Here is a 15469-nt window from a genome sequence, read left to right as displayed (position 1 = left end):
CCTGCTCTCCCTCCCTTTCCCAGGCCTCCTTCTCTCTCTTTGCCTTGTCCCTAGCAGGGAAGGAGATTGGAACAGGCAGCCTTTGGGGATTGTGGGACCCTCTTCCTGATCGGTCAGATCCACAGTGGCCCAGGAGGACCCTACCTGGACAGTGAATAGTGTCTCTAGGGGGAGGGAAGTTTCCTCCAGGTGAGACCTTTGGTCACATGGCCTCACATGGTTTATGTCTCAGAGTGACAGGTGTCACTTGTTATAAGACACAAGAGTAAAAAGCAAAGAAGAGCAGACAAAGGCAGGTCCTCAAGGGAGGTGGGCTCTGCAGGATTCCCTAAGAGCCAAAAAGGCGCAACAAGGGAGCCCAGTGGCACTGGTAGGCTTCTGAGAATAGGCATTCCAGGGCTTTGTTATTATTTTTTCCAAATGAAAACCTCTTTAGAAGATCAACTGTCATAATTCGCCCAAGCTACAAGCTCAAACATGGCTAAGAAACATTGCTCAAGGTCATTTCCAAAAGCACGTTCTTCCAGGTTTTCAAGGTCAAGGGCGGGGATCTGTGTTCTGTTCTCATTTTTGCTTGTGTCTTTGCCCATGGTTGAACTGAAGAGGTCTCTCCAGGCCCAGTGTTTACCAGAAGAAGGGGAGATGGGAACTAAGCCCAGGCACTCTTCTCTCAAGAACTGATGGGGAGTGATGGGTCCCTGCCCCACTTGTCCATGTGAGAGGGAAGCAGGTGTGCTTGTACCAGAAAGAGTTCTTGAGGGGTTAGCACCCCAGGAATGCATCTATGCTGACTCTGCTTATCATGACTCCCCACTTTCAAAATACATCTTAGGGTCACCACATATCCCAGAAGGTGGCAACACAGGGGCTCCCCTCGATGTGCCGAGTATCCAGAGTCACGTTCTTGGAATGCGTGACCAGCGTGTAATTTAAGCAAATGGAATCTTTCCCAAATGTCTTCTTTTACAACTGAAAAAACAAATTAAGCAACAGAAGAAAAACAAATCCAGAGAAATAGCCTCTTCCAGGGAAGTCTGACCTCCCTGTCTAGAAGGTGAGGACAGTGCTGCGGCCGTGTTTCTGCTGGCTCCGGCCCAGGGCTGTCTCCCAGACAGCTGCTGTCCCACTGAGTTAGGTTCAAGCGAACATGGCCATTGAGATCCAAAGTATTTCTGGCTGGTTCGGGCATGGGTCCTTTCTCTAGGTGAATATTTTGATGTGGGCATTCAGAGGAAAGCTATGGGGAAAGCAGTGTTGGTCAACTGGCGATGCTAAAGAAACACCTTCATTGGTTTTCACGGCTAGTTTGGCACTGAAGGCTCTTTGCTGTTCTGACCTGAAGCTCTCCATTAGGACTTCCTATTATTTTTCTCACAAGCCCTCATTCTCGCTGACAGTTCAGATCATGCCCTGTGCATATCCAGTTCCCCCTGGTAGGCATGGCTCCTCCTTTCACCTCAATGCCCCCCTTTCTGCTTGGCCCAGGTAGGGACCCTCTTTCCCCTCCCAGTCCATTAGTCATTTCTGTCTACACTGGACTCTTGCTACCTGTTGTTTTGACTTGTGTTTAATCTTGCTTTTTTAAAGCAACATCTTCTGATTATGAAATAATTTATACTTTTTTTTGCAGAGAATGTGGAAAATACAGAAAAGTATAAGGAGAAGCATAAAAATTATTCACAGTTGCACCCTTGGAGGGAGCTGTCCTATAAATCTTGGTGAATTTGCTGCCCTTCTTTTTTCTGTGTGTCTATCTATTACATGTGATAGTTTTTAAAGCTGATGTCACGTTATTGATGTATTTTTGCTTCTTGCTTTATCCATTTAAGATTATAACGTGAGAAATTTCCTCGCGGGGCTCTTCCCAAACCTGATATTTACTGACCACACCGATATTCTATTGAATGAGGGAGTGTCATAACTCAATTACTTATAGTTTCCAGAAACGTTGTGCTCATTTACATTTTCCTTAGCAGCATATGAGGGTGCATGAATCCCATCATCATAACGCAATGGAATTAGGGGGAAATGCCAGTGAGAGATGAAGAGAGATGGGGCAGGACTAGCAGGAGTGCCTCAGACCCTCATTTCTGCAGGCAAGAAAGGAAAGGATCCTGTGGAAGGGTCTCCCACTGCTGTGTGATTCTAAAAGCTTTGGGCAGGGGATAGGGAGTCTCCAAACCAAAGCCCAGTGGCCATTCTGTGACAAACAGGAGCAGGCTGCTATGAGGACCCTGGTCATGTTGAAGCTTTGGCTGGGGGTCACCAAGGGGTGGATAGCTGGAGCTGTCAGTCAACTCTGCTTCCCAGGGGCAGATTCTCTCAAAGGAGACCAGAACTATGTAGCCCTTGCTCCCCCATGCCCACTCCACTTCACCTGATAAACAGGGAATATAATTAAAACATATAATTATGAACTGTGAAAATGGTCTCATTTTACTGGTTTTCCTTCTTCTGATTAACCTTGATGTCAAACATTTCTCATGAATTTTGTTACATACTTGTACTTCTAAGAATTGCGTGCCTGGGTTCTCTGTTTGCCCGTGATTGTTTTCCTTATTGATATTTTAAGAGGATTTGCGGCATTAAGCCTGTTAACTCTTTCTCCATTCTCTTTCATATTTTAACCAATTTATCACTTCTCTTTATATTTTATGTAGGATGTTTGGATGTTTTAGAATAACTCACTCTTCTGTTAAGATCACTTTTATTTACTTCATGTTCAGAAAATTCTTGCTCATCCAGGCTCTAGTTAAATATATGCCAGTATTTTATTCTAGATACTTTTGGATTCTTTTTTTTACATTTAATACACTGGGGTTTTATTTCAGTGTATGGTATTAGGGAGGGATCAAACTTGATTATTTTCTCCCCTTTTAGCCACATTTTCCAATTTTACTTTCAGATAATTTAACCATTAACCATTTCTTCCTGGTGATTCGTTTCTCAGATTTAAGTTTTTAAAATATGTATGATAGATCTCAGGACTATCTGGTTCTACTTCATTGGATGATCTACAGAATCTTGTACCACCAGCACCACACTATTTTAATTATTGTATCAAGAATAATACAGTTAGATATCTCTTAGGGACAGTATCTCCTTGATATTCTTTAAGCAGTTCTTAACTCTTCTCATCCTTTTTTTCCCTTCCAGATGGACTTTCATCAAATTCAAAGAAAAAAAAAAAAAAAAAAAGACTACACTGGGATTTAATTCAGATTGCATTTCACCTAAAAATTACAAGGATTAACAACAAGGATTAATAGCATTGCTGCATTCAATATTGCAACCCAAGGTTATGTCTCTCTATTAACTATTCTCTTTAATTAATCTCTATAAAAAGTTTGCATTTTTAATATAGGTCTTGGATATTTCTTATTAGTGTTCTTTATATATTTTTTTCCAATACTCTTAAGAATTCATTTTTCTCCCTATATTTTCTGCTTGTTGTTAGAATAGAAACAGTATTTATTTTGGAGATTTTTGTATTTTTATCTTGTATCTGACCCCTTCCCTAACTTTTTATTAATACTAAAAATTTTACAGTCAGTACTTTTATATTATCTTGGTGCATAATCATACTATAGTCTGTAAGTAACAAACATTTTGTTTCCTTCTTTCTATTGTAGAGTTTGAAAAGTCGTCAGTGTGTAGTCCTGTTACCTTAATTGTTTCTGAGTTATGGGTTGAATTTATTTTGAAATTTCAAAAAACTTCAAAGGGTAGTATGTTATTTTTGTGTTAATCAAAATGAACAATGGGTTTAAAAAGCTTGAACAATGTCATCTTGGGAGTGCCAAATGAATAGGATGGCCTGTATGTCAGGAGCATGCCCACACTTTTCTTGATAGAGTGAGTTTATTGTCCCTGATGAATGCCAGGAGTACTAGTCCATGATGCTGTTATTCCCTGGTGCTTTAACATGCAGTGCAGCCGGAGTCGGCCTGAACTTTAGGAAATGAGGTCGTAAGTCGAAAGAACATGGAATTGAGAAAGCACACGGAAGCAGCCAGGGCCAACATTTTCCCCTAAACAAGCCAATCAACAAAAAGCAATGCCAAACAAGCCCCTTTGAAACTTTCAAAGTCCTCATCCTAGCACCTTCCTAGCACTCTAGGAGACATCTTTCAGCTGTTGATTTATGAACACTGAGAGGCATGTGGAGGAATTAATGGAGGTAAATATCTAACTTAAAAAATCTTCAGTAGGCATTTTTAGACAATCCTCCTTTAAAGAAAAGTGTGGATGCTCTGTGCGTGTATTGACTGCACCTGTAGGGGTATAGCTGGAGAACACCCAGTGAGCATCTTCAGGAGCCAAGTCACGCAGGGGCTTAGCTCTCAGTCCATTGCTACAGTTGCCGTGATGCCTTCTGACCATTAAACACTTTGAAGTCTTTTCTCTCATCCTCTGTTATTTGCTTTGGACCCATAACAGACTCATTAGTTAAAAATAAGAAGCAAAGGTAATCCTGATGTTGAATTACAAGTTAATGCAGAGCACAGACATGAAAATAATTCTATGGGTTTGCTGCAGCATAATCCTTGCCAGATCTCCAAGTTCCATTCATCTAATGAAAAGCCTTAGTTTGAAGAACATTTTGGAGAACTCTTACATCAAGAGGTCTCCAAGTACCTCAAAAACCAGTGTTCAAAAGGAAAATGCACACGCATTTCAGGGAGGTGGGAATAAAAGCCTTCCTTTGCGCAGTGTGTTACATGTGGAAATGTGGAACGCACACGATCATTCTTACTGTTAAAAAACCCCACAAAGATTATAAAAATACGTCAGTTTTTTTTTTGGTGCAAAAACTCACACAATTAAAAATATTATATTATGAAAGTAGCTTTGATCTATTCTTCAGTCATTTCTGTGACGTTTGGTTAAAATTTAATCTGTTTAAATTTTTTATTTGATTCTTCAAAACCAAACACAATATCTCATTTTAAAACATATCTGCTGACAGTGGTTTTTCTTCTAGCCTGAATCATGCTGAAAACAGGTGTAACCAGATGTCCTCTTAGCCTACAAACACATTTCAGAAAATCATTATAAGACGCTCAATTAACTTTGAGCAAAGTAGTTTCCTGTATCCTTCAAAGAAAGACATGTTTTCAAAATGTCACCCCAGTAAATAAAAGTGTTGACATGCTGTGTAGGGCTATTAGTTATGGGGCCAGAATTCAAAATAGCTGATTGGAAGTAGGGCCAGTTGTCTATCAAAGTATTTCTAATTTATGGCAAGGAAATCATGTTATCTGCATAGAACAGAACTCAGCTCTCCCTACTTCTCTGTGATGGGGGATCTATACTGTATCTGGCTCATCTAAAAGTGGTTCCAAATCACTAACAAATATGAATGGGTGTTAGACTCTGCTCCTATTCACCCCACTGGAAAATCTTATCTGATAAAAGACAGTTTTGATGTCCTTTGCTTTGATGTTAAAGTATGGGCTTCCTGAATACATCAATACAGGGGTCTGAAATGATCTTAGCACATTTCAAAGCATTTCTTGTCAATGGGAGTCAAAACTCAATGCAAGCTACAGCCTCATGTTATTCCTAAAAGATTTATCTTTGGAGTAATAAACAGTAAGCCAATTGTCCTTAGACCAATACACTTAAATCCTTGGTTCTTGTATACAAGATTAGCTCCAGACAGCTATAATTGGATGTAATCAAGAAAGAAATGGCATTAAAAGTTAAAAAAATTTAGAATTATAAAAGCATGAAAATAGCTGCTTACTATAAAAATGTTAAATATGAGACTCTACATAATAAAAAGTGAAAGCTGTAATTTACCTGCTCCCCATCTCTCCTTCTCCCCAGTGTAACTCTCCTCCCTGGGTCTGCAGGACAAACTCTGGTCCTCCAGCAAGGATTTATTTTATCTGAAGTTTATTTATGGCAAAGATATTTTTATAATTAATACTGTGATAAGACATGGTACTCTTTGGCCAGGAATATTTTTTGGGGTGTGGGGGTGGGGGTTAGGACTCGAGTTCTTATGAAACAGTCACAAGGAGCTTAATTAGAAGGCACAATCACTTGCTAGGTAGCAAGAGAAAAAATCCTGCCCCTCAGTGTTTCCTGGAGATTGCTGTTGAGGGTCTGTGACAAATCAACACACGGCCACTGTGGCTTGGCATACTTACTTTCCTAATCATCCAAATCAAGTATTGCAAACACCTAAAAAAGAGTGAGAAATGGAGCCAAATGTGATATAATCTATGATCTTGGCCCCAGAGTAGAAATGAGGTTGGTTTTTCTCAGATTTATACCATGTACCACATTGAACGTTATCAATACTGTGCATAAATACAAGGGTTGAGAGTTTTTGTTTCCATTAAGAATCTGTTTCCAGGAGAACAGCCCATGGGAAAGTATTGTCCTTTTCAACTACAAATATGGAGGGCCCCATTGCCTATGTTAGAAAAAAAATCTTAGAATTTTGGCTTAGGCAATAAACTCTTTAATGGAACATACAGAGTAAATAACAGATCTCTAAAGGGAGCCCACAGGCCCCAAGCAGACAGAATGGACCAAACATACAGAAGGAATGTAAATATAGCTGACTTCCGTTTTATTTTTAAATTGAGAGAGGCTAATTTCTTCCCTTGAAAAACCCACTTGAGCATACCTCTTAGTTATGCAGAAACAGAGTAAGCACTCGGTATATTTTACGTATTTAAAGTGTTCCAGAACCTTCTGGGACTTGCCCTGAATCTCCTGAATGCAAAGCTGATTATATGAGGAGGTGGGTCTACTTACATAGGAGCTAGTGTCTTCTGGGAAAGACTCCAGCCCCCAGGTCCTAGTGTCCAGTGGGCCAAAGTCTTTTGGAATGGATAAGAGTGGACCAGATTAAGGCACAAAATAACAGCTTGAGAAAAGACTGGTGACCCAGGCTTACTGTACAAGGAAGGTATAAGTTGGAGGAAAGGGTGGGATTCTAGTATAAAATGTAGTAGAGGTGGATGCAACCCCCTAACCCAGTGACACAGGCATGCTGGATGTGCTTTGGAAATAGTAACTGTGTGTGTGTGTGTGCTCAAGGGAGCACCATGTATTGAGTTTAATGCCATGGAAGTCAAAATACCATCTTCCTTTGAATCCTGCAGCCTGCACAGGGCCATGCAAAATCGTCGCTGCTGGATGAGCAGGAGTCCAGGGACTGCACAGGGTCGTGTGTGTTCAACAGCGACACCATGTGGCAGCGAGACAGAAGCTGTTGGAATGCAGGCCTCTTTCTCTGTGACATTTGAAAGCATCAACACAGTCTTCGCACGGGAGTCCAATCAGCCAGAGAAGGGCAAAGCAAATCGGGCCTTGTATTAAATTCCTGGAAGTCAAACTTCCTGGTCCAATGAGGAACTTCTCAAGGGCCTTCGCTGGAGAAAGGGTGTTCAGCAAGAACGAAGGGCAGCGTCCAGATGGATGAGCTTAGTGCATCCTGAGCGGTGAGCTGACCGGGGCCCAGGTAAGCTGCACAACAGATTCTGCTGGGGGATATCAGGGCAAATGCCCACTTAGATCCACCCCAGGGAGCATTGCCTTCTTGTTCTAAATTAACCTTAGATTAGGTAGGAATAATTCTAATTGTACAGTCATAGGGGTGTACAAGCTGTAAGTTGGACACCATTTTGGACCTCAACTCTCTGGAGGGATTTCTGAGCACCCTTCTACTTAGAGAGGAAGGCCTGGGAAGAAGACCCAAGCCAGCTTAGTAAAGGGCCAGGGGCAGGTAAAATGTGAGTAAAGTTTTTAGAATTAGGGTCAAAGTCAGCTAGGCCTTTTCAAAAATAAGCCATAGAAATGTAGGGCAGAGAAGGGCTAAAAATGGAATAAAAATCGCGGGACCCAAGCTTTCTGCCTTTGCAAGGTTGTTGGATGTTCTTGTCATGTGGTTGCTCCGTTTCCCATTAGCCTGGTGGCCATGGATGTGGGACCTTGAGGCGGTCTTGGGACACAGGAAGCCCCAGTTACCATCCCAACCCTAAAGGCTGCTTTTAGATGGAGTAAACCTGAATGTTACTTGCAGGAGAGCCCCATTATCTCACGTTTTGGAAGGCAGCTGGGAAGAAACCGTCATTCACCAACCAGCACAGCTGTTGAGGAATCACATTCAGCTGGAAAAGAGAGAACTAGAATTTTCTGGAGCCCCTTTTTCTAGTTTTTTCTAGAGATCTGGAATATCTCAGACCACCATGGGCATTTTCCTCCCAGCACTTATCATAATTAATACCGCTTTGGGTGATTACTTGATTAATGTCTGTCTCATCCCTCCAGACTATTAGTTTCCTGAGGACAGGGATCCTGTCTGTTTGCTCATCACTTTATCCTCACTAACGCACAAGAGATTGAAGTGTGTGTCAATATGTGTAAGATTTCGGGGAAAGAACCACCTGTCAGCCTTTTAGGTTGCAAGGTTGGGAGGGATATGGCATCAAAGGTTGGGACCAGGCAGGAAGAGGGGCTGGTTCACCTCACAGCGGAAGGACAGAGATCCTGACCACAGCAGCTGGTGAGGTGGTGTCTGGGAGCTGTGAGAGGCCATTATATTTCAGGTCATTGGGCTGCTCAGGGTGGCAAATGCTCAAAGTTCAAAGCCCATCTGTGGGAAGAACTCCCACACTGGTCCTCCAGCTGACACATATCATGTTCATTTTAGACTCCAGTGTTTCTATGCCTTCTTTGTCAAGATGACTGGGGCAGGTGGATAGAAAGGAAGAAAGGTGAGGGTCTCCCAGGCTACAGGAAGGTTAGGGTGAGTGAGATGAGCAGTTGCTGTGGCTTAAAAATGTCACCCAAAAAGTTGGGTTGGTATTCTGTTGGGAGGGAAGCTGGCTGCAGAGGAGGAGGGCAAAGAAAAAAGGAGAAATGAACACTCTCTTAGGAGAGCCTGGAGTGCACGCTGGCCCCAATGGGTGGACATTTCTGCCACTGTCTCTCAGGTCTCCCCCCAGTTTCCACAGTGCAGAGAGCCCCGTCATCTCTACCCCTGGGAAAGGACTGCTCAGATAAGGCAGCCCCTTTCATCTGGAGCTGGGATCCCACGTGCCCATCAGGAAATGGACTGGGGTGGCTAATCCCCTGAACTCAGTTCCAGGAAGGAAGAATAAGTGTATATCAGCCAAATTTTTAAAAGTTTCATAAAATCAAAAGATTCCATTCACCTCCAAACCAAAAACAGCAAAACAAACAAGCAAACAAAAACCCTCAAACAATAGCAACAACAAAAATAGAGAAAGCTCCAAAGCATAAAATAAAAGCAAATGGGGTGTAGACACTATCAAGTTGAACAAGGAGGAACATCATAACCTTCCTTGCCTCACGGTGGATTTAAAATCCTTCATCCCGTGCTACTGTGGGAGAGCACAGGGGCTTGGGTCTGGCCCCAGTTCTTCAGTGAAGGCTACCTAATTTAGAGCCTGTTCCTTCTACGGAGCTGTGAGTGTCTGGGGGTGGGTGTGTTCACGTTGCATCCACTGGGCTGGTACTAGGTACCCACCAGATGCATTCAGTTGGAGTTTAGGGAATGAACAGTGCTCTCAGAGTGGGAGGCCTTCTAGGGCCATCGCGTAGCCTCTATTCTGGCAAACGTGACACAATTTTGATGCGATCATCAGGACATGGAGCTGGGCTTCTTTGTGTGGCCTCCTCCTTGCCTTATTGACATTTAGGAGGCAGGACAAATTGAATTGGGGTGAAGAAGGAACAGCTGACAGGGCCCCGGAAAATGTGGGATTGCTAGTGCTGGAGGGTCATGTACAGTCCACTGGAGTCCAAAGACCTCATTTTAGATCTGAGACGACTGTGGCCAGGGCAGGGGGTGGGGTGAGGGGGATGTGAGCTTTGTTAGTTTTTTTTTTGTCCTGCCTTTATGAGGCTAGGTCTAGTGAGCATTCACAGCCGGTGTAGCCTGGGGTGGTGATCCCTGAGACTAGTCAGGCTCAGCCTAAGGTGACTTCTGTGGCTAGGGCTGCTTGCCCTGCCTGCCAGCCCCTGATGGAGCAAAGGAAGATTTTAACCCTGAAGTCCTAGGCGTGAACGACTTGAGACCCAGTATCACCAGAGGGCAGCTTATCTTTGGAGGCCTGAGGGTTGCCTTAAGGCCAAAGTACAGCAGAAAAGACACAGGAGGACTTACTACAGTATACTTTACCCTCCAAAGAACATGTGCTGGGCTGCGGGGAGAGCCCCCTGAGGTTGGGCTGGACTTCCCCTCTCAGATCATCGCTTGGAGCAGCCCCTACCTGCTTCCACCCTTGCTGACTGCCACAAAGCCTGCTCTCCCACATAGGTGGTACCGGGGTCCAGAATGCTGGGAGAGAAGTCCCAAGTGCCCACTGCAAACACTATTCCAGAGGCAGAGGCAGAGGGCTTTGAGATGGCCTGGCATCAAACACAAAACAGGAAAGAAACGCGAGGACCTCCTTCCGCCGTTCAGTGTGATTAGAAATGACACCTCAGAGGAAAACCTGATCACCAAGAGTGGTTCCTTGATCTCTGAGAAAAAGAAGACTTGGTTTTGTGTGTTGAGAGGAACAAGAAAGAGTCGGCAGAGGATCAGACCATGGGGAAATAGGATTGGCCTCATTCCTGAGCATAACACACTTTTTTGCAGAGGTCCCTGTTGCTCTCAGCAACCTACTGATCAAGAAGGACAGCTTGAAGCACAAGGAAGTGAAGCTGCGGGGCTTCCTGCTGATACTTACAGAAAGAAAGAGAAATGGCCCTGCTGTTTCCCAAGGACAAGTCAGTTCAGGGCCCAGTGGGGCTCCAGGCAGCACCCCTCCCCTGTGCCCCGTGAGCTACCAGACCCTGCTGCTTCAGGCATGGATCCACCTCTGCCTAAGCCACTAGGCATGTGGGGTGATTGCTTGCAAATCTGTCAACTGAGAGAAATAGTAGTATTTCGCAGTGCAGAATGATGCCTGAGCTCCAGAGGCAAGTTCTGTGATGCCCGAAGAGAGGAGGAAGAGTTGAGAGGAGGAAAAAACAAGTAAAGAAGCAGATTTATCCCTTGGGTGGGATTTCTGTGTTAGTCCGTCAAGGATGAAGCATTTTCCTATAATGCCATGGCCCAGGGCTCCACCAAAAGATTTCTTTTGACTGTGCTCTCAAATAATGTCTGACCCTCCCTGTGTCATGGGGCCCAGTTCTCCCAAACCAGAAACTTGAATGTCACCTTTGACCCCAGCACACTCAACACATCCTTCCCCCAGCCTCTGCAGGAGGTTGTCCACCCACACATACACTCTCATGTCATGGCCTTCAGATCAGCCAGATGTGGGGGGCCAGGCACTGGGGCATCTGCACACAGATTCCTGACTGGGCTCCCTGTTTCCAGGCTCCAGCCTTCTCGTCCTTTCCATTCTCCCCTCACCGTGGAGCACCTGGGGCTCCCCAGCTCACAGAACCTCCCACAGCTTCCCGTTGCTCACAAGCCCTAACTCTGTGACCTGATGTGGAGGACCAGACCCTCCGAGGCCTCTGCTCCCTCCTGCTGTGTACCCCACTTTCTTCTGCACACCTTCCAATTCCATGCCTAAAAACTGCCTCAGTTGTTTGAAAACACTTCAGTGCACCCCCACCTCCTTTGACCTTCTAGGTAAGGTGTTCCCCCATTGAGAATCAGATTTCATTCGGATTCCAACTTAACTTCCTCTCCACAATTGGGGGTCCCTCCCCTGGACTGAGGCTGAAGATGCTCCTACCTACCAGGCCTTCTATACAGAGCTTACAAACGGGTTAGTTTCCTCTTGCTGCCTTGTATGTGTGCCTAGATGTGTGCGTTTATCCAAAGACACTGTAAATTCCTTGAGGGCATGGATTGTGTTTTGGGGTTCCCTGAAGCCTCAGCTTTGCACAAAGGGCCTGAAGATGGGGTGCTTGCTGCTGGCTTGTGGGTTTAAGATTCTCCTATGACCCCCGAGAATTATAATCTTCAACTGGAGGGCTGCATACTCAACACAATGTCAAGTTTGGATGGAAAGAAACCTGGGTTGAGATGAAGCGAGTGGGGAGAAACGGAGAGAGGAAAGAAGACAGTTGAGAAGTGGTGCCTCGTATTCTTGAGGGAGAAGGGAAGCTGTTTGTACTCATCCACAGGGAAAAGCAACCCAGCCCCAGCCCCAGAGTGGCCTGAGTGGGAATCACGATCCCTGTGCAGAGTGTTGGTGACACCAAGCCAGGCTTCGAGGACAAGTCCAGGGGCCAGATGACCTGGCTGCAGGTCAGTGAGGAAGCAGGCAGGGCTGGAAATCATGTCCCAACACAACAAATATCATCCGTTTAAGCTGAGTGAATGCCTGAAGCCAACACAGAGCAACTTTCATCATCCAGAGAATGGTGGAGCAAAGAATGTGTGTGTGGGTGTGCACCTGCCTTCAGGTCCTCGTATTCTCTCCTATTCTGCTCACCCAGGGGGTGGCAAGGATGTGGGGAGGGCCAGAGGACAGCAAATTTCTTTGATCAAACTAAAAGACTCCCTCCTCAAGTGATTCCCAGGATCTCATCCTCCTCAAATGCCATCTCAGGTGTCCCCAGACCCCAGTCATTTGGAGGTGTGGGTGACAACCCACCTTCCACTTGAATCTCAGGGCCAGGGGTGGTCCCTTCTAGGTAAAGGTTTTCTGAGTGGAGAAAAGAAGAGTGGGATCTGAAAGACGACGGGGCCCTCTGCCTGGCAGGGGAAAGGTGGGCAAAGGCTGGTGCCCAGGTCTGTGCGGTTGCAGTGGCTGGCTGGCACTGTCCCCAGGGGCAGCGCCAGCTCCACACAGAAGCAGCACTCAACCTTCCCTTTCTTTCTCGTGGGCCATCTTCTCCATGCCCATTCTCTTCTCAGCTCAGCTGACATTCACTCCTTAATCTTGTAAACCAGAAGAAGAGAGAGCAAGTGGATGGAAGAGTACTAGGCACACATACAGAGAGGACGGCTATGAAAAGGGATATGGGCTCAGCCCTGTGCATGCCAAGCCTGATCTCCCCCAGGCTTTTCTGGGAGCAAAACCTCCCTACACAGCTGAGCAGCTAGCCTGCTAGAAGTCATGGTAGGTGGAGAGGAGCCTCTTGGATCAGTTCAAATTTGGAACTTTCCTTAGTATCCCTGGAGAATAAACTGTTTCTGGAGTGTAAGGCCAAAGAAAACACCACCCATTTCAGACAGCAGAGTTTCATCCCATGGGTCTCACACCATTAGTGGGTTGTGAAGTCAACTTAGTGGTTTACTGCCAGCGTTGTAAAACAATAGATTAGAAACAAAAGTCTCAGGGTATCACAAAAAGGGTAAGTATTTTTTTCCCAGTATATATACATCTATCCATACCTATGCGTATACCTATATTATATCTAAGTATCTCCGTGGGGAGGCAATGCAAAGTTTGTTAAATGTATTTCTTACTGTGATTTTGTGGTCAAGAAAGTTCAACTAACATTAGCCTGGACAAACTCGTTGCTGATAGGCTCATCTGGCCGTGGAGGAGCCAGAAAGAGCAAGCTCATGTGGAGAAAAGTCAGAACTGAGCATCTGGCCCGTTTTGGCCTCATGGACCTGACAGCCCTTTTGGGCCCCTCCCGGAATTAGGGGAGCACCTCACTGGGCCTTGGGTGGGAAGGGCTGTTGTGGGAAACCTTCTTTAGAGGCCCCTACGCGTATTCTGGTTATCTAAATGCCATTACTCTTCACTGCTCTGGGTCCTCACGTTAGCTTCTGAATCGTGCAGATTGCTAAAAGAGAGCCCTGCAGAACTTGGGAGAACTGGATAGCGCTAAGGTAGAATGAGAAAACAGTAATTGGTCAGCAAATGTCAGCGGTCTTCTGGGGCGTGGTGCTGTTTGAGGTCGGGGCTGAGTACTTGCCCTTGCTAAATAAAGCATGAAATCCAAGAACCCCTGGAAGACTGAGAGGGGCCGGGCTTGGGGACCCTCTTCCTGGAAGATCATTAGGGAAAGCACGGGGGTCTGGGGAGAGGCACGCCCTGCTGGATGCCTCAAAGCAGTCACCTCTGATAGCTGCAAGTTCTTTTCTTGTTCGAGAAAAAGAGTGCAAGGCTTTTTATCATTCCTCGCCGGGATGCTCCACAAATCACCGAGGATTTGAGAATAGCATCCAGAATGCTGAGAGAGGAGAAAGAATATGAATGTGTGTGCACACACACAGGATGCTCCCGCATGCTGCTGGGTGGCGGGGGCACTGACTGACTACCAGGGTGCACTGCCGAGGCCGTTCCTGAGTTGGGCTGGTAGGGGTGCTACACAGGGAGATGTCATTTTTTTTTTTTAACTAAGAAATTACAGAGTATCTAGCACACTGCCTGGAATATACTACATGCTTGATTTAGAGGGGTGATTTTCCTAAAGATTTCAGAATGATTTGTGCTTGTTAATCACTGTGGAATCCAGGAAGAGTGCTGTTCAAAGGTGTCTGTTCCTGTGGTGTGGGCAGCATGCAGAAATAACTGAAATTAGGATTCTCCTGTTAAAGGAAATCTCCAGCTTTTAAAGCCTTCATTATTCTTTGCTTCTTTCAAAATCCCTTTTATCCCCACTGATGGTCAGCCCTCTCCCTTTCCCTCCCCCATCCCTTGTTCTCTCATTCTCCTCCCTCTCCCTCCCCCTCCCAGGGCTACCTGCAACTCTCTGGCCTTCAATACACCACCAAGAGGGGATGAAAATTAACTGGGCAAAGAAAAGTTATGGATTCTGACGTTAGAGCTAGGGCTAAGTCAATAGTCTAGGCTACTTCTCAGACCTGAGACTCAACTGCTTTGAATTTCAGTTTACTTATTGCCATTTGGGAATAACAAGAAATGATCCCAACTCAGGGATGCACTCCTGTGCTCATATGAGAGAGCAAAGACCATCTGTACCTTGTTATCGTCATTGCCGATGATCTCTGAGCACACCCTTAAGCAGCAGGGACTGCCCATTAGCGACCATTTCGAAACAGTTGAGGGCATTGGCTAGGGGGGTGTCGTCAACAACTGTTTCTGCAAGCACTTGCTGAACACTCGTTCATTAGCTGGCACTGTGCCTGGGTGAGGGGCTCTGGGAAGAATTGAGACCAGAAACTTTGGCCTCTATGAGGCTCTAATCTTGTTAGAGAAAGCATGGAAACAGACACGGAATAGAGGACAGTGATGGCTTGGATGAGATTGAGTGAAACTATCTGAAATGGGTCTTCACTGCCATTTGTTTCTACAAAATGGGGTGAATCTTGCAGCTTTAACTTCTGTGTTTATGGGGAAAAAACGGAACCCCTTGGAAGCACCCTTCAATCATTCAACTTTCTTTTTTTTTTTTTTAGACGGAGTTTCACTCTTGTTGACCAGGCTGGAGTGCAATGACGCAATCTCGGCTTACGGTAACCTCCGTCTCCCGGGTTCAAGCAATTCTCCTGCCTCAGCCTCCCGAGTGGCTGGGATTACAGGCATGCGCCACCATGCCTGGCTAATTTTTGTAT

The 15469-nt window shown here is 45.3% G+C and overlaps 1 long non-coding RNA gene across 1 annotated transcript in view; it reads left to right on the top strand.

Moving 5' to 3' along the window:
* LOC129014365 (uncharacterized) overlaps nucleotides 1-15469 on the top strand; it is a 36783-nt gene that overhangs the window by 6957 nt on the left and 14357 nt on the right. Inside the window, exons 3-4 of the long non-coding RNA XR_008494205.2 lie at nucleotides 3157-3298; nucleotides 7125-7483. This is a non-coding gene — a long non-coding RNA (uncharacterized LOC129014365). The remainder of the gene's footprint in view (nucleotides 1-3156; nucleotides 3299-7124; nucleotides 7484-15469) is intronic.

This window comes from Pongo pygmaeus, chromosome 16 (genome assembly GCF_028885625.2).
Source record: "Pongo pygmaeus isolate AG05252 chromosome 16, NHGRI_mPonPyg2-v2.0_pri, whole genome shotgun sequence".
Classification (NCBI taxonomy): Eukaryota; Metazoa; Chordata; class Mammalia; order Primates; family Hominidae; genus Pongo; species Pongo pygmaeus.
The sequence above is the reverse complement of the archived record's forward strand: the minus strand, read 5'-3'. Positions and strand labels throughout refer to the sequence as shown.